This window comes from Sus scrofa, chromosome 12 (assembly GCF_054392235.1).
Source record: "Sus scrofa isolate SSC_HxYL_T2T_F1_AM1 chromosome 12, Sscrofa_HxYL_maternal_Yorkshire_Landrace_v2.0, whole genome shotgun sequence".
Classification (NCBI taxonomy): Eukaryota; Metazoa; Chordata; class Mammalia; order Artiodactyla; family Suidae; genus Sus; species Sus scrofa.
This window is the reverse complement of record NC_139394.1, coordinates 8,952,517-8,974,234: the sequence shown is the minus strand read 5'-3', so window position 1 is coordinate 8,974,234 and position 21,718 is coordinate 8,952,517. Positions and strand designations below refer to the sequence as shown.

The window sequence follows — 21,718 nt, the reverse complement described above, 5'->3', positions numbered from 1 at the left end:
AGGGTTTCAAATGAGCTATAGGAAGAAGGCGCATTATGAAGAAAATGGGAAACAGCAAAAGTGGACTCTAACCAAAAGGCAATGCCTCCAACTGCAGTAGCTTCCAAAACAGGAACAATTGGGAAGTCAGAATGAGGGTGGGCGAGCCCGGAGGTCATAGAAAAAGTCTAAATTTAGGAGACATTCAAGGCTATCAAGAATGTTCCAGCTCTGCTCACTCGTGACCTACCCAGAGCCACGGATGGAGCTGAGAATCTAAGATCATTTCCGCTGCTGTCCAAACCTTTGTTTCTGCTAGACTTGACCACGTCCTGGAGACAAGGGAGCAGAGCATGAACTAATCAACATGGAATTACTTAACGATAATAGTTTCCAGAGCGATTACATTACTTTTGGATTCTAAACACAGGTTTTGTTTCTAAAAGAAAACTATATTATTTGTTTCTAATACTTGCCTTTTTTAAATGCTTGTCTGGAGTTTTCTCCATGGAAGGTGGCAGTAGTAGTATTATTTTTCCTAAATAAAAAGCATCCAAAGGGCCATTCAGCAACTTATGCATGAACGTAGGCACATTTAAAAAATGTATAAATGTAGTCCTGGAGTTCCTGTCATGGCGCAGTGGTTAACGAATCCGACTAGGAACCATGAGGTTGCGGGTTCGGTCCCTGCCCTTGCTCAGTGGGTTAACGATCTGGCGTTGCCATGAGCTGTGGTGTAGGTTGCAGATGTGGCTTGGATCCCTCGTTGCTGTGGCTCTGGCGTAGGCCAGTGGCTACAGCTCCGATTCGACCCCTAGCCTGGGAACCTCCATATGCCGCGAGAGCGGCCCAAAGAAATAACAAAAAGACAAAAAAAAAAAAAAAAAAAAAATGTAGTCCTTTAGTCCCTACACCTTAGCATGAAAGCCAGAATATATTACTTTGTGTATAGTAGTGTACTTTTCTCCAATTATCTGTTACTACTATGATTACTAGCTGCTTTCTAACATTAAAATTATACGTTCTCAGGAGTTGCCATTGTGGCACAGCAGAACTGAATCTGACTAGTATCCATGAGGATTCACATTCAATCCCTGGCCTCGCTCAGTGGGTTAGGGATCTGGTGTGAGCTGTGGTGTAGGTCGCAGACGTGGCTCAGATTTGGCATTGCTGTGGCTGTGGCATAGGCCTGCAGCTGCAGCTCTGATTCAGCCCCGAGCCTGGGCACGTCCATATGCCACAGAGTGGCCCTAAAAAGCAAAACAAAACAAATGATCTATCTGGACATACTGACATGAATCTATCTAGATAAGTAGATAAACATGCACACATACATATATATCTGGTGGACCCTTGTGACTGAAATGCCATAGATTTGACTCCTATTTTCAAGGCTAAAATCTGTTTATAATCACACATGAGTGAGCAACTTGAACATACACTGCTGTCTGCATCTTGTATGGGTTCTTTATCACAGGATCTTAGGTAACACTTAGGGAAACCAGCACCCATTGTCAAAGTGCACCAATTTACACTCTCGAAAGGTATGGGAGATACTAGTTCTCAAAGCAGCCTTGCCAGCACTGAGTGGCATCTATTCCAAAACTGTTTATTCTCAAAGGAGGTAAATATTTTAATTTGCATCTCTTTACCAGGGCTTTTTCTTATATCCATTCACAATTTGCACTTAGGGTAAAAATTCATATTTCAAAGAGACAGAATGGATTAACTATGACAGGGACTACATGAGGTATTTACCATCCTTCAGCTCGGATGGTTTATTTGGTATGTTCCTGCGGGGGCTACGGGTGAAGTCTCATTCATGCTCTCCATAAACTCCCAGAAACAGAAGAAGCACGAGGAAAAGGCATCGCGGTGCCTATACGGGAAAACCCACTTCTTCTCTTCTGGGGTTTCAAACAGCAGCTTTAACCCTCATTACAGCCATCCTGCGGATGGGATGAGGAGGAGCCCCTGGAGGCTGGACGGGAGGACGGGCAGGTTACTCCGGCACATGCCCTCCCTTGTTCACCTCATTTTCCATCTCAGATGCGATGCCCATATGCAGGAGGGACCTGGCAAGTACTTGTGGAGTGACTGGTCACTACGTTTTCCCCTTTATTTATATAACCTCGATGCATGCAGGGTGGAGCAACAGAAATACAAAAATATAGGAACCCACACAGCCATGTAAGAAGTGCTGAAATGATTTGATGCACACCAGGGAAGGCCGTGTGGCTTGTAGCTGGAGGCGTGTTTGTAGCAGGTAATATCATAATCGAGCTAAGCCTTAAAGAATGAGAAGGGACCAGTTAGGAAGATGAGGCGGAAGCAGATTCCAAATCAGTGTGTTTCAGAAAGCCTGTGCTGCTTGGGGTGAAAAGCATGTGAAGCACACAGTCAGTGAGTGGATGAAAATAAGATGGAAAGAAGGAGGAGGAGAGAAGGGTTCCTTCTCGCGTGAAGGAATCCATCTGGATTGTTCCCCAGGATGACTGGAAGCTCCCGAAAGACTTGAGCAGCAGAATTGCAAAGTACTCTGGCGCCGGCCCACAGGGTGGATAAGCGACTGGAATCTGGGGGTGAGCTAGGCCTGTGTTACAGGGAACGGGAGGGTCTATGAACAAACAGGTGAAATGAAGGATAAGCAAAGAAGCTTGTGGCCCAAGCGGTAGAGAGGCAGGAGGGGCAGATCAAGAGTAAAGTTTTAGACTTATCAGTTACCTGCCGGTTAGCAGAAAAGCCAGCCTGACCCACATGTCACACAAAGCAGGAGCACTCTATTCAAGCCAGTATGCAAAACAACAGCTAATAAGGAGGAGTTTCTTTTTTCTTTTTCTTTTCCTTTTTTTTTTTTTTTTTGCTTTTTCAGGGCCTCACCTGGAAGTTCCCAGGCTAGGGGTCAAATTGGAGCTGTAGCTGCCGGCCTAGACCACAGCTCACAGCAATGCTGGATCCTTAACCCACTGAGCAAAGCCAGGGATCAAACCTGCATCCTCATGGATGCTAGTCAGATTCATTTCTGCTGAGCCACGAAGGGAACTCCCATAAATTTCTAAATTATTTACACATTCATAGTTCTTAGAGCTGGACAGTGAAATTTTGGTGATTTTTGATGCTTTTCTTTCTTATTTTTATATGCATGTGATTTTATATTATAAATTAATATAATTTAGTAATTACAAGATATAAACTATATTAATTATAATATAAATGTTATATAATATGCATTTTAATTATTCTGTAGTGACATATAATACCAAAAACATCAGTTCTGTGCAACTAAAAATAATGGGATAATAAAAATGGCCACCATTTGTAACATCTATCTGCAGCTTTTACACAATATCTGCGGTTTTATTGGTGTCTCAAGGCCTCATAACACTTACTTACCTCAGTAAGTGTCTCGGAGGTACTTACTCCTCTCAGAGAAAAACAGGAAGAAGTGCAAATGCAGACTAGTGTGGTAATTACAAAAACAACCCATTTCTCCGCACTTCTCCATATGCAACCCCTCTGCAATGTGACTTTTAAACCTCTCCCATCAATCAGGAGAGTCTGTTTCCCCAGCTCTGAATCCCAGCTAGTTTTGGGGACTTTCTTTGGCCAAGAGAATGTGGAAGATGCCATGCGGCAGTTTAGAGCTGGGGCTTGGAGAGCCATCAGACACCTCTGCTCTCTCTTTTGCAATCCACCCTCCATCACGTCAATGAGGCCAGACTAGAGTACTGTATGGAAAGAGACAGTGCCACAGCCACATCTGTCATCCCAGCCAAAAGCCAGCTCCCTGTGAGACATCAGACATGGAGTGAGACCATCCCAGACCAGCCTGACCTCCTGTCTGACCTGGTCTCCTGAGCAAGCCCAGCCAAGATCAGGTGAACAAGCCAAAACTGGCAGAACACCCTGCTGACCCATGTACACTGGTTGTTGTTTTAAGACACTGAGGTTGGAGCCATTTGTTACACAGCAATAGCTGATTGATACAATAGAAAGTGGAAGGGCTGTGATTCCAACTCAGCTCTAGACTTCTCTGTGTGTCTCCAAAGCTGCTTCTGTTTCCACTGCACACCTAGTGACCTCACTGGGCTTTACACCAGATTCACTTTCCCCGACACTCCTTTCCAAGTGCTTTTAATAGGAAAACACACTATCTCTGCTCAAGATCTCTTTGGGTTGCTGTATTTAAATTTAAAGACCCTTCCTGGACTGCCCAGCACTGTTTTGTCTTGTTTCAAATAATTTATCATTATAATTAAGTTGCCAGAATAGAGAGTCTCTATGCCTTGGTTCACCAATTACATTAGAATGAACTTGAGAATATACTTCTTTTGTACGCCCCCCTTCCCATCTTTTATCTGGCTTTATATTTATATTACCACAAGGTTAAAAAAAGTATCGTTATACCAATTTTACAGGTAAAACAAACAAAACAAACAAAAATCAAGAGCGAGATAGATATATGGGACTTGTCTGGGATTGAGTAGTGAATCGGACACCCTGCCTGCAAGCTCAGCCTGACCTCACCACCAGACCATGAAATCTAGATTCTGAACCAGAATTATTTAATCCAGCTGTGAGACGTAGGAAGCCATTTCACATGCTGGCTTTCTAGTTAAAAATAACAATTCATTTCCTATTGCATTTCAAATACTGCTGGTTTAACCAAGATTCTTCATTGTCCCCAGAAAGCGTAAGGAAACTATCAGCCCCCAAAGAGGGTAATAACTTTTAGGAGGTGGGCCACTGTCTATTTCCTTTGCCCCCGGATCCCCAGAGCACAGAAGAGGCCCAGAACATGGAATAAGAAAGTGCAGGTATTAAGCATCTAGGTGCTAATTTCTTTAAAATACTCATTTGATCCTCACACAATCTTATTTCTTGCCATTTTCCCCATTTTATAGTTGAAGCATTAAGAGTCAGGGTTTTATACACTTTTCCTAAAATAACTCAGAGAATGAGTGTTAGAATTAAATTCTGAACCCAGGATTGCTGAGGTCAAAATGGATGCTTTTTTTTTTTTTTTCCCCTAATTACCCTTCCCTCTTCCCAAAGTAGCAGATATGCTTACCTGCCAGACAACCAGTAGGGTTAGAGTCTAAATAAGTGACCTTGAGTGGCTGTCTCTACCAGCGATTAAAAATGAGGAAACATGCTGTTATTATATAGCACAGAGAAATGCACTCAGTACTGTGTGGTGACCGATACAGGAAAAGAATCTGAAAAGGGATGGATATACGTATGTGGATACCTGATTTCCTTTGCTATATTCCTGAAATTAATACCACCTTGTAAGCCAACTACATTCCAATAAAATTTTTAAAAATTTCAAACAAAAAATATGAGGAAACAGAATTAAATGAAAATTCTGATGAAGGCAGAACAAGTATAATTGACGTTAATTTTAAAACTACTTTCAGATTGTCAGATTTGGGGGCTCTCGGAGTGTATGGCGAAGTAAAATGGGATTTTCTGATTTATGGTTTAATTCTATAGGGAAACAATTCCACGGGCACCACAGCCTGGGGGACTGCACCGAGGTATGTACAGAGGCTGGAGCATGACTGTAAAGGCCAGATCATTCCCATTTGCCTCCTGATTTGCTCTTCATCCAGGCCTCTCCTAACGTAGCGTGAACACAAAGGTCAATTTCCTGCAGTCAATTTGAAAAAGGCCAACTCTCAATTAACTTTGCAAAAGGGGTCAGAGGTGATAGGGAGAAATAAAATCAGCGAGTAATGCAAAACACCCATTTCAGCTCCAAGCTCTAATAGCCACTGCTTCCCAAATGCTGACCAGAGCGGCTGGCCCATAGTAACTCGGATAATTTTGCAAATCTGTTGCTCAAACCGCATTGTTTCTGCAACCCACCTCAGGGGGCCAGATCAAGAAGGGAGGATATGGAAGACCCGCAACGGGAGAGAGAAGGAAAAAGCTGAACAAAAGGGATAGGAGAGTATCATGCCGGATAAATACTATTATTAAAGTTAGTACTATTTAGAATTTATTAGATTCTTTCCTCCAAGCTCAAAAAAAAAAATTCCTCTTCGTCTTCAATCGCCCTTCCACCCCTGCCCATGAACCGAGACTTCATGCACCAAGCAGAGGACTCTGTGAACCACTGAAAGGCCGTCCTGCCCGCCCACTCTGCGGAGGAGCTCCCTAAATCCGAAGCAGACAGGCCCCTCGGTGGAGAGGGTCGCTGTGGTCTGCCAAAATTAAACCCCAAAGGCTCACTGAGCCCCTAACTGTTGACATGGGGCAGAACCAGGGGCTTTTCAGTAACGTCACGCTCCCTAAAGAAAGGTCCGTTCAACCTTCTTGAGCAAAGGACGTAAGGGGGGAATGGTGGGGGGGGGGGTGGTGGTAAAAGGCACCATTCCACCTTTGATACAAATCCCTGTAATCAAAACCATATCCAGCCAGCCCGGTCTTACCTCCAAACTCCCTCTGAGACGCTATAAACATTGGCAGACAATGCATATAATTAAAGGTGGAATATGTTCTCATAAATGTTTGCTTCCATCTGCTAGTTGTTTTAGAGAGTATTAGAAGATTTCTTGTGGTCAGTCTGGGGAACAACAGGAGGGATTCCTAAAGCTCCCCGGAGAAGCAGCCCGGGAGCAGGGCAGGGGCACCGGTGCCGGAGCCGGCGGCCTTGGGAGGCAAGGAAGGATGGAGAGGAGCGCCTGTCTCCCAGTCTTAATTGTCCCAGAGTAGGCTGGGTGCACGGGCGACAGGATCCAGCTCCCCTTTTGGCTGTAAAGAAACACGGAGAGACTGCGAGCATTGTTCTTTCAATACCAAGGGAGGGAAGTGGGCAAAAGAAAGGAAGAGTGTTCTGGCACCAGAATAATTTCTCCATTACCTCAATTAGTTCCAATGATGTGGAAAAGTTCTGTCTGGAGAAATCAAACTAAACGTAAAATCGCCGAAGCGCCAGTGGTGGTGGCGGCGGTAGGTGTTGATACAGGCATTAGTCAGCAGTACTGATTCCAATGAAGTCACTCAATCGCCCTGTCGCTGGAACCCAGGCAGAGAAATAAACTCATTAGATCACCCCCTTTCGTGAAACATGTGGTTTTCAATGAGGCACCAACGCCACCTGGCCTCCACCAGAAGATTTAGCTGTCTGCCCCTGGAAGGCACAATTTACTAAGGTGTCTGGTAAAGAAATCTGCCTGAGCACCGTTATTATTTTCTGCAGAAACATAAATAAGTCCTCTTTCTTAGGAGCCCAATTTGCCTTTAGTTAGGAGATGTTGGATTTTCTTTAAGGAAAGTAACTAGTTCTTTGTGGCTTTGGAGCACAGAACTGAGATGACGAGAAGAGACTGTAAGAGAGATGTGGGCTTAACACAGGGAAGGGGCTGTGATGCTTGAAGCTGGCCATAAGCCTCTCATGCAAGGTAGCTATTGAGCTCCCCATGGTTGTTCAAGGAAGTCTGGGTCACACACGCCAGGCACAGTACGAGGAGGATACTTGCCTCAGATTCTTGTATGGCATGATCTAAAAATCTCTCAAAGTTCCCATCACGGTGCAGCGGAAACGAATCTGACTAGGAACCATGAGGTTGCCAGTTCAATCCCTGGCCTCGCTCACTGGGTTAAGGATCTGGTGTTGGTGTGAGCTGTGGTGTACGTCACAGACACGGCTCGGATCTGATGTTGCTGTAATTGTGGCGTAGGCCGGCAGCTGTAGCTCTGATTGGACCCCTAGCCTGGGAACCTCTAAATGCCGTGGGTGTGGCCATAAAAAGAAAAAGAAAAACCTCTCAAGTTGGATCCAGTGTGCAGAAGGAACTGAGAGAAAAGAAAATATATAGCATAGGTTTCTTTTGATACGATGTTGCTATATACACATCCCCTGCCCCTCCTCGCTATAGAGCCATAAAGTCAACCTCTTGGCTCTCAAAGGATGTTCTCTCGTATATAGAGTTATATTAACTTCTAAATGCATGGAAGACCTGATAAGAATTGTGATGCTCTGTGACCAGTTGAACAACTCTCTCGGTGGTATATTTATCTCTCCCAGTCTAAGCACAATCTTCCTCAAGCGCTTATTGGGACAAAAGGTTGATGTTATGAGCACAACAGGCAGATGGATGGGTGAACAGATGAAAGAAAAGCAAGCAAGCAAGCAAGCATCATCCACTTCCTGTGTGGTCAAGGACCTATTACATTCCCCTCTAAAAGCACACTTATGTATGATACCCAGGTTATGTAACTGAAGAAACTGTCTCAGAGAAGTTGAGTAAGCTCCCTAAGCTCCCATGGCTAGAAAGCGGCAGAGAGAGGATTGAGTTGGTAGGAGGAAGAGACTCCTGGGCCCACCAGCTCTCTCACACTGCTTCTGCAAGCCCAAGTCAGGCTCACCTGGCTTTGGATAACCTGCTTTGAACGACTTGAAGGTTAACACCAACATCAAGGAAGGGTCAAGGTCACTATGTTTTATAATCACTGTGTAGAGATAGTAACAAATAAATGATTGATTAACAGGAGAGTTTAAAACATCTCAAAATGATTTTCTCCTTTTTAACATGACACGGTACGCACCAATGGAAGTTACGGACAAAGCTGGAATTTCACACCCTGATAGGAAGCTGGAGCCAGTTGGCTTCAGCCCAGTCCCTGAAAACTGGAAGAGTAGTTAACCAGTGTCATGAGCCCCCAAGGCACATTGTTAAGGGGGCCACATTCAGAATGAACCGAATTATTCCTGAGTATGTTGGAAGCTCCCCTCCTAGAAGTGACCTCTTTTCCCTTTGAGTCTAAAATTTTACGGGATAGATGAGAGAGATGAAAATATTACCTTCCACTTGGGGATTTCAACAACATGGAGATGTTTTTGAAAATGTCATTGGATTTTCCAGTTCCTAAAAAGAGACCAGTTTTCATAGCTTGACATAGACTAGGGACTCATGCAGGAATCCAAGTTAGAAAGAGTCCCTCATCCATGGCTTTATGTTGGTACAGGTTTGCGCATTCAACTAGTCTTTCAATTATAAACAAGTCTTTATGAGTGAAAACAATAAGGAATCATTCTATTTTACATTACTGCGTAGAAAATTCCATAGAGTCTATCAAGAAAGGGCTATTTTAGTTGTGTTTAGACTAAAATTTTGATTATCTACATCCGTGTTGGAATAGGGATTGCAAAAACAAACAAAAGCTGCAGATTAACTGGAAATGTCACGCCAAGCTTTGATTTCCATGGTCCCCCACACCATTCTTTCCCTACAGTCATGTTAAGGGCGCCACAGTGATTCTCATTATAGATGCTAAAATATCATATGCTGTTTTTACCTTGGTCTTATCACTCCTGGTTCATAAACAAGAACCACATCAGCTGCAATGAAGTACAGCATCGTGGGGAAGAGCTTGGATCCATTCCATGAAAAAAAGAATCTAGATTCAGACACTGATTCTATCCACTTGTGTGTGACCTCGGGCAAGTCATTTAGCCTCTCCTAGTATCTAAAATGAGGATAATAATAGCGCATATCTCATCTTATTGGTGAGAGAAACAAATGGCTACTTATCAAAAAGCACCCAGCACAGGGCCCGGCACAGAGGAAAGGCTTGTAAACATGAGCTATTCCTACCGTTATGTCTTCTTCTACAAATAGTTTCATGCTGAGCACTCAGCAGAAGCTCAATATAAAAGTGATAATTTGCAACATGAGAGAGACAATAATCACAAATTGGACTACACTGCAGAGTCATTCTGGGAGTTTAAAATTATTTTAGTTTTTAAAAAGGGTCTCCCTTGTTACCCAATTCTTTCCCCGTCTTTCTTGTTCCCCTATTTTACGGTTTGCTCAAGGCATCATGGAGTGTTCCAAAATATTAGACTCTTATAGGTATTCAGAAGCCCCGGGAGAAATGGAATACATTTACAGACCCATAAACATCTAAATTAGGGCTATAAATGGGAAATATAGTCTACAGTTGGAGATTGCCCAATCCATAATATGTTGTGGCATAGAAGAGACTTCCTTTCTGGTGGCTGGAAAATCTATTTGCTCTAAGTATTCAATTTTAAAATGGATAATAAAAATAAATAATAGGCATGCTTCTGCTTAAATTGCACCTTTCATGGGAGATCTCAAAGAGTTTCTCAACTGTGAATTTATGACCTCTGGGGAAAAGTAGGTGGCAAGTAATATCTTTCTTCCTCAAATGGAGAAACAGACGTAGAAGAGGCCCCCGTGACTTGTCCAAGGACATGTGGCAAGCCCCAGCTTCAAGCCAACAAACTCACAAAGAAAAAAATGCTGAGATAATCTCCTCAAATGAGTAGAACCCATATTATTTGACTGTCGGACCAGAGATGCATTCTAACGTGGCTTGTACAAGAGTCAGCTAATGAATACTCTTTTCATTAGTATACCAGTTGTCTGATTCCAGCAAAACAAGCTACCACAAAAGCTTAGCAGCATGTATTGGTAAATATTTATTCTCGCTCATGCACTTGCAGGTAGGCTGGAGTGGACTCTCTAGGCCAAGCTCCAGGCTGAGCTCCGCTGGGCAGTCTAAGAAGCAGGTTAGGTCTGGATCTTCTCCCTGTGTCTCTCATTCTATGTGGAACAGGGGTCTAAGTCAGGGCACGATCGTCTCACGGCAATGGCAGAGAAGCAAGAGAACAAACCCCAAACATGCAAGTAACCCCTGACATTTCTACTAATCCTATTTGCCAAAGGCAGTCGACGACTGAGCTCAAATGGAAGTGGGGAGCAATGCGCTCTCCCCGCCATGAAGCTGGAAAGTCACACGGCCATGCCCCAAATCAGTTTCCTTAGATGAGCACCACTCCCATGAAAGGGAGAGAAAGGAGTGAATGCCTTTAAACAATAACCTAATTTTCCACAACCAACACTTCCTCATTATTATTTCAGACACTGTGTTCGAACATGTGGCTGTATCATGTGCTTCTGTCATTTCCATTGGACCACTGGCTGATCCCCGGTTTGGAAGGGTGACATTTAAGTAAAACATCAAATACCTCTTGTCACTTATCACTGTCCCCTTGATACCAAATTAAAAATACTAAGTGGAGATTTAAGAAGAAATCACCTAATAAGGAAATAATGCTGATTAATTTAGATGAAGTTGTTTATGGTAGACCAATGTGCATAATTTCAGTTTATGAGTCTATTCACAGACACTCTCCAATCCCTGAGATTTCTAAGGACTAGGAATGCTTGACCTCTATAAAAGGTGCTGTGAGATACCTTCCATATCAACGCTCACAGCAGATAAGATGCCGTTAACTAAAGGTTTTTCCCCCGCAAAGCCTCAGAAAACTCAAAAACTCCAGGATGCCACATGAGGAGTCCGGGTCTGTTGTGTCCTGGTAGAAATCCTCCTTCCCCTTGAAGTCCTTTCATTCCACCTCCACACTCCTCTTCCAATGCTCAACTCGTTCCTCGACCTAGACCAAGATGTCCAGATTTAATATGCATCAAGGATGAGACATTCTCCTTCCTTCTTTCTCCTCAGACTACACAGAGTCAAAGAAAAAAAGAAAGGACTGGGGCTCCAGCGTAATCTGAATTTTCTAGACAGCGATGAAACTTAAGGAAGCTACTGTCCCTAGAGAAGTAGAAAGAAGAGGTGGCTGCACAGCCAGATGCCTGCAGGGGCAGCCTGGCTTTAAAAGGCACGAAGGAAAACCAGTGGCCCTCTGCATCCCATTTGGAAGCCCAGCTTTCTCTCCGAGGTAGCGGAGTCCTCGCCACATCACTGCCAGCCCCCCGCCTCCAAGCTCTATCTGAATCACTTTTCTTTCTGGTTCAATCTGTAGGTTCCTGCAGGGAAAAGAAGGGCCCCGACTGGTTCGGGACTCTTTCTCCAGGTTACATATGTCACAATTTTCCGTGCTTTTAACAAGAGTCAATTAAAAATTAATCGGCCCAGCATGGCAATTTGAGAGGTAATTGTTTCTTTTCCCGACTCCATGGCCATAGGCTAAAAGCACACCCAGAACCTAAATTAATCATCTAATTGGGATTTTTCCATACTCCAGCCACTCAGCCTTCCAGGGGTCCCAGCAATGTGCTGCCTGACCTCAATAATTAGATTGGCCTAGTGTCCACTCTGTGGCTGTCTGCCCTACTTTCCCTTCCAACTCCCTTCAGTAAAATGGACACTAGCCATACAGGCTGTTTACCTGGGCCTTCTCCAATGACCAACAGCCTTTATTTTCAGAAGATAAAACAGCCCTCGTGAGGAAATACTGAAAACAATGGGGTAGGTTAATATAGGCAACATAGTCGGTGAGAGCAAAAGTTGATTTCAATCTAACGGCAGCTCTGGATTGGTTAAATGAAGCATGATCTATTCACATAACATGGAGCAATAAAAAGACATGAGGAAATGTTATGGATACAGCTACACAGTGTGTTCCACAGCAAACCACATATATCCTCACATAAGACTCACAGCAATTCTGCAGAGTATTCCTCTTTCCCTCTCTCTCATTAAGCAGAAGAAATTAGGTTAATGCAGAGGTATTTGTGTGTTAACACACAGTAGCTAACACACACACAAGCACACGCATGCACGCACACACTACCATCATACTTACTCTCGATATAAGAAATACAATTTTATTTGCTCTTTCCAAATGTAAGATAAATACCAATCTTTTGGTTTCTATAATGAAAGAAAGTGAAGGCTTACGTTTTATTATTTCATTTTTTTAAACCTGGGCACGAATGAGTCTTGCACTTTCCTAAAGAGTTGGTAGGGAGGAGCCTCTGTATCTTATTTTTCTTAAGTTGCTACCTGGGAAAAATGAATCAAATTTGTTTACTATGTTCTTCACATAGGTTCATTCATCATTCACCCCAAAGGTCAAAAAAAAATTTTTAAGGATTTTGCTATTTAAGTATAAGATTATTCTTTATATATGTAATTAATATTCAGAAGACCAACCAATGTTTGAGTCTCTTAAAAGAATTTAAGTTCTCATAAGAGCATTTTTCTTCATCAAACACTGTTCTCTCTTAGAACATGCAAACTATGTATTTATACCTTCTTGCAAACTTTGCCAGTTGTGAAAGCTTGGATCACCAAAGACATATTTGTCACCTAGTAGGTAACTAAAAAATGAAATTGAATTCACCTAATCATACATACCCTTCAGTTTCACACCAATAACTAAGTAGCTTTAAATGATTCCAGCAATATAGGTTTGTCAGCTGTAAAATAATATGCACATATTAGGTATACATATTAATAACAAATATACACAGGTCTCTATTTGCAATAAGTTAATAGTATCAAAATAATTATTCTCTAGCCACTAGGATTTAATCAGTCAAGGCGGCTGATCTCATCCCAATAGTAAATGCAGCTTCAAATAAATCTGTTTCTTAGACCTGTATGAAGTTAGCGAAGTTTATTTTCTCTGGGATTACTTGTAGTGTATAAAGAATGGTGCCACTTCTTTTTTAAAAATCTTTGTCCACCAAATAAGAAAATGAATATAGAAGTATACAAGATTTGTGTGTCCTGGAGTTCCCGTCTTGGCTCAGTGGTTAACGAATCCGACTAGGAACCATGAGGTTGTGGGTTCGATCCCTGGCCTTGCTCAGTAGGTTAAGGATCCGGCATTGCCGTGAGCTGTGGTGTAGGTTGCAGACATGGCTCAGATCCCGAGTTACTGTGGCTCTGGTGTAGGCCAGTGGCTACAGCTCCGATTCGACCCCTAGCCTGGGAACCTCCATATGCCGCAGATGTGGCCCTAGAAAAGACAAAAAAAAAAAAAAATTGTGTGTCCTGATAATGGAACGCTTACACTGAAACTATTACTTCAAGACCCTAGTTCCATTACTAAAGGGTCCTGGCTCTAGAAAAAATACTTAACAGGCTTGATAAATACTAGTATCTAGTGGGATGAATACTTCTTTATCCCACTAGATACTTTTTTGAAACAGGAAGTTCTGCTTTTATTAGCCTCATTTCAATCTTTAATAAGGCAAACACTTACATGGACAAACTGCAGGGGTATGGCACTTAGTCTAATCACGATAATCAAACGATGCTTAGAAGTTTCAACAATATCTACTTTCCACATATGTGGACGGGGGGACAAATCCAATTTTTAATTTACCTCCTTTGTTGTGTTCTGTAAAATCCAGTGTTCACACAATCAGATCACAGATCCCATCTGATCAAAATAAAGTTTTTTACAGAGTTGCTAAGGGCATATTATAGACAGCACTGTTATGCGTCTCCCCACTACCTGTCCATCGTAACAATCCCAGGACTATTATTTATTGGCTATCTCCAGGCAAAGCATCTCCCTGGAAAGAAGGGTGTGCAGCAAGCAGGAAGCGCAGGCCTCGTCATGTCCATATCATGAAAGCTCAAGGGGTCCCCCGAAGACCTCTGACCCTTTGTCCATGGTCGAAGTCACCTTAAGGGCCCTTTCCCTTTGAGAAAGAACCACCAGCCTACTTTCCCTTCTCGCCTTCCTCCTTCCCTGGCCAGCCTCACCTGTGATCACGCAGGGTAGGAAGAGACAAAAGCCCTCCCTGGGCTCTGATAACAGGGTTGCCTGACTGTAATTATAGGCTTTTGCTTCCCGGCTTCCAAATGACCGTCACAATCGAGACTGAAACCCCTTCGTCAGATGGAATCAATTACGGGGCAAAATTGGGAGGTTAATTTTCCCCAGAATGAGATGTGCCTTTTAGCTTTGCCATCTCTTTCCCTCCAGCTGGTGGCTGATTTGGTTGCATTGTTCTCTGGCTGCATGAACAAAGTTCCACTAGGAAGGATTTCCAAAAGAGTGGATTTGAAAAAGGAAAACTCTGTCATCCCCCAAACTCAACACGTGCTGACTAGGCCTGTGATTAACCACAAGCAGCATGGATGAGTGATCACTAGAATTTACCCTGGATGGACATGGGGTTCAGCCAATAAGAAGAAATCGAATTTGCCAGCTCAGTACCATTCTCTCCTTGAAGTCCCCTTGGCTCTACGCTAACAAGATCCGGCACGGAAGGAGCCTTCCCATGGAAACAAACCAATTCCCCCATGAGAAAAACCTTCTGAGTATGAGAAAGCACTGCTTTAAAAACAAATAAAACAACTGGTATTCATCTCCTCCAAAGAGAACTGCCACTTCTGAATGGCTTAGGAGAACAGTCAAAACAGCTCCCATTTAATAGGTGGTAAATATAACAATAATAATGATAATAAAAGTGACTAAAATTTACTCAACCTATACCACATTTCAGGAAATGCTAAATATTGCTATCTTTTTTTTTCATTAACTCAGGCCCCTCAGAACTGTCCTACACTGAAGCACCAAGAAGTAGGATAACTTACTCATTCTTACCTGCCCGGTAACAGGGCCAGAATATGAACCCAGGTCATCTGACTCCACAGCCTATGAATTAAAATCTCTCCTCGGAGTTCCCATCGTGGCTCAGTGGGAATGAACCCAAATAGTATCCATGAGGATGCGGATTTGGTCACTGGCCCCACTCAGTGGGTTAAGGATCAGGCATTGCTATGGCTGTGGTATAGGCTGGCAGCTGCAGCTCTGATTGGACCACTAGCCTGGGAACTTCCATATGCCACAGGTGCAGCCCTGAAAAGCAAAAAATAAAATAAAATAAAACCTCTCCACTTTGTAAATAAATTCCCCCCAAAAAAGGAGATACTCTCATCACTTTCTAGGTGGGGAGTCTGAAGCATAGAGGTATTAGTTACTTTATTCACGTTTAGATAATATCTCCAATTAATGAAGCTGCTATTCTACCTCAGGTCTGTCAGACTCAAAACCCTGAGCTTTTCTATGGAAATCCCGACAGAGACTTGTAAAGAGCCACCTTTGCAAGGTCTTAGGTTGATAGTGATTATCAATTCTCATATCATTTACATTCTCACTAGTCCTCTTTAGGACTATGGCTAGGTCAAATTTAGTGAATTTATATGATTCCCACAATAACATTGTATACTTTTTATCCCAAACCCTATATAATTGTCTCCCTTATGCCATCTTTTTTAAGAAGGCCATTTATTAGGTGGGTACACACCTTATCAGGAAACAGACTTTCAGAGTCTGAATAACCTGTAATAAGATCTTTGGAATTAAAACCTGGTGTCATTTCTACTCCTGAAACCCAACATCCCTGTGATATCTGACAGGTTTTAAAGGCAGGTATGTCATTATTGCCTCTCAACCTCCAGGTCAGAAAAATGAGCTGATATCTGTTAATGGTATGCCGGTTATTAGAAGTAGAGCTTGACAGGTAGTTCAACTGTTCAGCCAAGCCCTCTTTAGTTTCTACTGCCTACCAGCATGGTAGCATCAAAGCGAGGCTCGGCTAACATCCTAGAACAGTATAGACAACATCCCAGCTCTCATGGACCCCATATCCTACTGATTAATGCGGCAAGAGCTACATTTAACATTTCACACACCCCCGATGTATCATGTAACGTGGCAAATAAGTTCACGGGTTCTGGTTAGAAGTAAAGTGAGCAGCTAGACTTTTTTTCTCCCCCTAAGGAGTATATGTTGCTAACAAAGGCATTTCTAAATACATGAATGTGACCAAGGGGAACAGAATCAAAATGGAAATGGAGAACACAGATAATTTTTCTTTCATTTTGGGGATGTGGGGAGCAGAGGGTGGTATTTATGTCACAGCAGGACTGTTTGTAGTTCATATACATGTTGGCATATTTGGCTCTTTAACTTCATAAAGAAATACTACTGCAAAGAAACATGAACAATCAGACTGACAACTACCACTAATTTAAAACCAATTGTAGGAGTTCCCTGTTGGCTCAGGGGGTTAAGGATCTGGCGTTGTCACTGCTGTGGCTCTGATTACAGTTGTGGTGTGGGTTTGATCCCTGGCCCAGAAACTTCCACAGGCTGTGGGTGCAGCCAATAAATAAATAAAATAAAAATAAAAATAATTATAAATGAGCTTAAAAAACTTCTAAAGTTAAAAAAAGAAATATAATTTATAATTACATATGATATATATTCTATAATTTATATGTGTATATATAAATTATAGGATTCATTATAAGAATTTGATTCACCAGCATATGTTCTGGGTCACAGATTTCATAAAGTGAGGCTTACCTCTATTTAAGAAATGTATGGGGAATTTCCATTGTGGCTCAGTGGTAACAAACCCGACTAGTATCCATGGGGATGCAGGTTTGATCCCTGGCCACGCTCATTGCTGTGGCTGTGGCATAGGCCAGCAGTAGCTCTGATTTGATCCCGAGCCGGGGAACTTCCACATGCCACAGGTGTGGCCCTAGAGAGCAAAATAAATAATAGAGAGAGAGAGAGAGAGAGAGAGAAAGATCAATCGATCTGGGGTGACACTGTATTGAATAAGCTCAGAGGACATTCTGCTCTCAGTAGACACTGAGAAATGGTGTTTTGGGTAAGCCAAAAGAAACACACACACATGCACACACACACTTTTTGTTTCCCGTAATTTTGGGGGGCAGCAATACATGACTTCTAGATTCAGGAAGGATACAAATCCATATGGCCCTGCACCTCCATGCCATTTTTTCTCTTTACTCATGACCCTGGCTGTTCTTCTCATAGGCCCTGTTTTCTTCCCTGCAAAAGGGAGTCCCTGATAAGAGCTGGAATGGAGGTGCAGGCTTCAGGAGCACTGGCTTTGCCCCAGTTACAGCATCTTTAGGGTGTAGGTGTAGGAGCAGACCTTGTAAAAGGGGCTTTCTCATTATTATTATTTTGTGGTCAAAAGGTTGCATACACTATTTTTTTTTCTGCTGCTAAAGCTTAGAAAGGGTGGAAAGCAAAATATTTTGATAATTATTCAGGCCATCGGGTTACATAAGAGGTTCCATAGCTTTCTGCATCAAACTCGAGCAGTTGAAACCACAAATTCTGTTTTTGCAGCCATAAAACATTCGTGGCAAAAAAAAGAGAAAGAGAGAGAGAGAAAATAATAAAATCCATTTTCCATTCGCTTGAAACTTATAAAATTTAATGTGGTGAAAAATGACAGTTTATTCCCCGTAGGAAACTGCTTGGAGCCATGTTTCACAGGCATGGTGTGGAGACTGCAGTATAGGCTCGCAGTCGTTGCATCCTGCAAGAAATTGCATGCTGTGAGGGGGTGTTGCAAGGTAAAACATCCAAGTGGAAAGGTACACGAGGCCCTGATCTAAAAAGAAAAGTCTTGCTTTTTCACCAGACTCACAGAGCTGCATCTCTTCAGTAACATGCTCTGCTGCCCGCAGGGCAGGGGATGGTCCCAAACCCAGACCCAAGACGTTTTGCTCTTACCAGTAGAGGAATGTGGTTATCAGAATGGAAAACAATGAATTATTTTTTTAAATGATACAGGGGCAGTAGTTGTGACCTCCACGAAAGAGAGTAGTCACATAATATTTGCCTTACTATAGTATCTTTCTGGAAGCAAGATCAAGGCATCCGAGGTAGCAAAGATGTTAGACTCCATTCTAAATGTAATAGTTTGCATTAAGTAGCAAGAATGTTAAACTCCATTCTAAATGTAATAGTTTGCATTAAGTAGCAAGAATGTTAAACTCCATTCTAAATGTAATAGTTTGCATCTACCAACCCCAAACTCCCCGTCATCCCACTCCCTAAGCAAGGAGTGGGGAGCCGCCACATAGCACAGGGAACTATACCCACTCACTTGTTACGTAACATGATAGAATATGAGGAAAAGAATGTAGGTATATGGATAACAGGGCCACTTTGCTGTACAGCAGAAATTGACAGAACATTGTAAATCAACTATAATAAAATTTTTTTAAAAAGAACATTAAACTCCAGCTCTGTAAGGAACTAGAGGAATAGCTACAGACATGTCCTTTTTAAAAATTTTAAAATAATTTTTATGAGAGTATAGTTGACTTACAAAGTTGTGTTAGCTTCAGGTGTACAACGAAGTAATTCAGCTGACATTTTAAATTCTAGATTGTCTGAAAATTAATAATGTGTTTCTTTAGTCAAATTGAAACTTATATAACCTACTCTTCAGCAATTACTTTTTTTAAATTTAATTTTATTGTAGTTGACTTACGATGTTGTATTAGTTTCAGGTGTACAGCAAAGTGAATCAGTCATACATAGAAATATATCCATTCTTTTCTCCACATACATTATTACAAACTATTGAGTAGATTTTCCTGTGCTATACAGTAGGTTCTTGTTGATCGTATATATTATACAGTAGTGTGTACATGTTATTCCCACTATAGACGTGTGCTTTAACTCAACGGGCCTTGATTCCTTTTCTATAAAGTTAAGAGTTGGACTGAATGACTTTTAAGCCTAATGTGAACAAAAATTCCATAGGAATTTTTAAAAGGATAATTATCAAATCAATGGAACACTGAATCAAGTGACAAGTAACCAAGAAACTGAAAACAAGAATGACCTTGACCACATGTAGTGAAGCTGAATATTATATGTGGTCTGTGGAATTTCTGGGTCCTGCTATTATTGCTTTAGTCCTATCTTTAATGTTGACTATTTATATCTGTTATCTATTGCCACAATAATGCTCTCTAGTAAACCACTGCAAAATTCAGTGGCTTAAAACGATAATAAGTATCTATTATCGCTCAAGGATCAGCCGGCTAGTTCTGATCTGGGCCAGGTTTGGCTGGCCTTAGCTGGGTTTGCTTATGATTGCTTACGCAATTCACTGGTGGACCCGCTGGGAGATGGCTGGTCCCGGGCAGCCTCACTCGTGGATCTCGTGATTCATTGTCTGGTGACTGGAGTGACAGAAGTCACACAGCCAAATGTCCCTCATCATCAGGGAGAAAAGCATAAGCTTGTCCTCATGGCATATGGGAAGAGTATCCAAGAGAAAGAAGAGACGCCAACAAGGCCACGTGCTGCCCGTGCTCACGTTACCACTCTGGCCACATCCTACTGGCGAAGGCCAAGTCCAAGGGATGGGGGAAGACAGAGCATCTCTTGAAGAAAGCAGCTGCAAAGTCACGTTGTAACGCGTATGAATTTAGGGAGGTGTGGAGAATGAGGAACATTTTGGCCATCGACTACACTTAGACACGGGTGTGGCTGAACGTATGATCTTTATTTTGGGGCAGGGGTTAAAAATGTGTTTCTCTACTGTTTGTAAGGGTTAAGTAATTTACCATAGGTATTGTCTTTCCTATGGAATCCACTATATTTACTACCATTCAAAACCGTATTTGGTCAAACCATAATTTGGGGGTAATTAATGCCCACTTCTTTATTGCGGTGTTTACTGCCTAACTACTTTTGGATTAATGGTGAGGAATTCTTTATCACAATTAAAAATATATAAATATCCATCTGAAATTGCTCCTAATCTAGTTATTATACAGGAAAAAGATTTATGATTCTTGCATAGCCTGAAATCTAAAAATATTAGTCACAATTAAATTCTAGAGATACACAAAACTTGAGATCATATACTACTTGCCTGCTATCTTTGCAGATCATTTAATCTTTTAGAGTCGATTAGCCTTCCTTCAAAAAACAAATTAACTCATCTAAATTTTCTTTCTTTTTTTTTTTTTTTTTTTTTGTCTTTTTGCCATTTCTTGGGCTGCTCCCGCGGCATTTGGAGTTTCCCAGGCTAGGGGTCGAATCAGAGCTGTAGCCACCGGCCTACGCCAGAGCCACAGCAACATGGGATCCGAGCCGTGTCTGCGACCTACACCACAGCTCATGGCAACACCGGATCCTTAACCCACTGAGCAAGGCCAGGGATCGAACCCACAACCTCACGGTTCCTAGTCGGATTCGTTAACCACTGCGCCACGACAGGAACTCCTAAATTTTCTTTTAATGCTACGTTCTATCACTTTAAGTGGACTCAGTTTACTAACATTCCTGACTAATGTTGCAACCCCTGTAACTCACTGGTCTTAGAATATATGCTTTTAAAAATTTTGAGCATCAAAATATAAATAAGTAAAAATACCCAGGTACACAGTATATATACTAATGTCAGCAAGTGGTTTTCAAAGAATTTAGCAGGCACAAATACTTAGCTACAACAGATAAAGATTAATTTCCTCCCATAAAAACTTTATCAGGCATTCCCATTGTGGCACAGCAGAAACAAATCTGACTAGGAACCATGAGGTTGTGGGTTCGATCCCTGGTCTCGTTCAATGGGTTACGGATCTGGTGTTGCTGTGAGCTGTGGTGTAGGTTGCAGACTTGGCTCGGATCCCGCGTGGCTGTGGCTGTGGCGTAGGCCAGCGGCTACAGCTCCAGTTCAACTCCTAGCCTAGGAACCTCCGTATGCTGCAGGTACGGCCCTAAAAAAACCAAAAAAAAAAGACAAACAAATAAACAAAAACACTTTATCAGTACTTTTCTTAAAATATGCTTGTAAAAATACTGAGAATGCCTTTTCATACAAATATTTTCAAGTCATACTGTAATTATTCCCACCAGTTATATCCAAACCCTCTGCGTTATTAATAACCTTTTAAACCTAGCAGATGAATGTGACTAAAAAGAGAGAAACACTTGAGATCAAACATGGTAGTCTAACTTGGTAATGCACATCTTATTTGTTATCTGAAAAAATATGTAGTAAGTAAAAAATAAGATAAAATGCTTATTATTGTTCACATACATTGAGCCACAGGAAAGTTTAATTGGCATACAGATGTTGAGCATTGATTTCCATTTTAGAATGGGTTCTAGCGATGTTTATAGGAAAAAGAC

At 42.0% G+C, this 21,718-nt stretch overlaps 1 long non-coding RNA gene across 1 annotated transcript in view; it reads right to left on the bottom strand.

Annotated features, from left to right (window-relative positions):
- Nucleotides 1–21,718, bottom strand: part of LOC102165790 (uncharacterized) — a 194,516-nt gene that overhangs the window by 20,613 nt on the left and 152,185 nt on the right. Inside the window, exon 5 of the long non-coding RNA XR_014820788.1 lies at nucleotides 456–517. This is a non-coding gene — a long non-coding RNA (uncharacterized LOC102165790). The remainder of the gene's footprint in view (nucleotides 1–455; nucleotides 518–21,718) is intronic.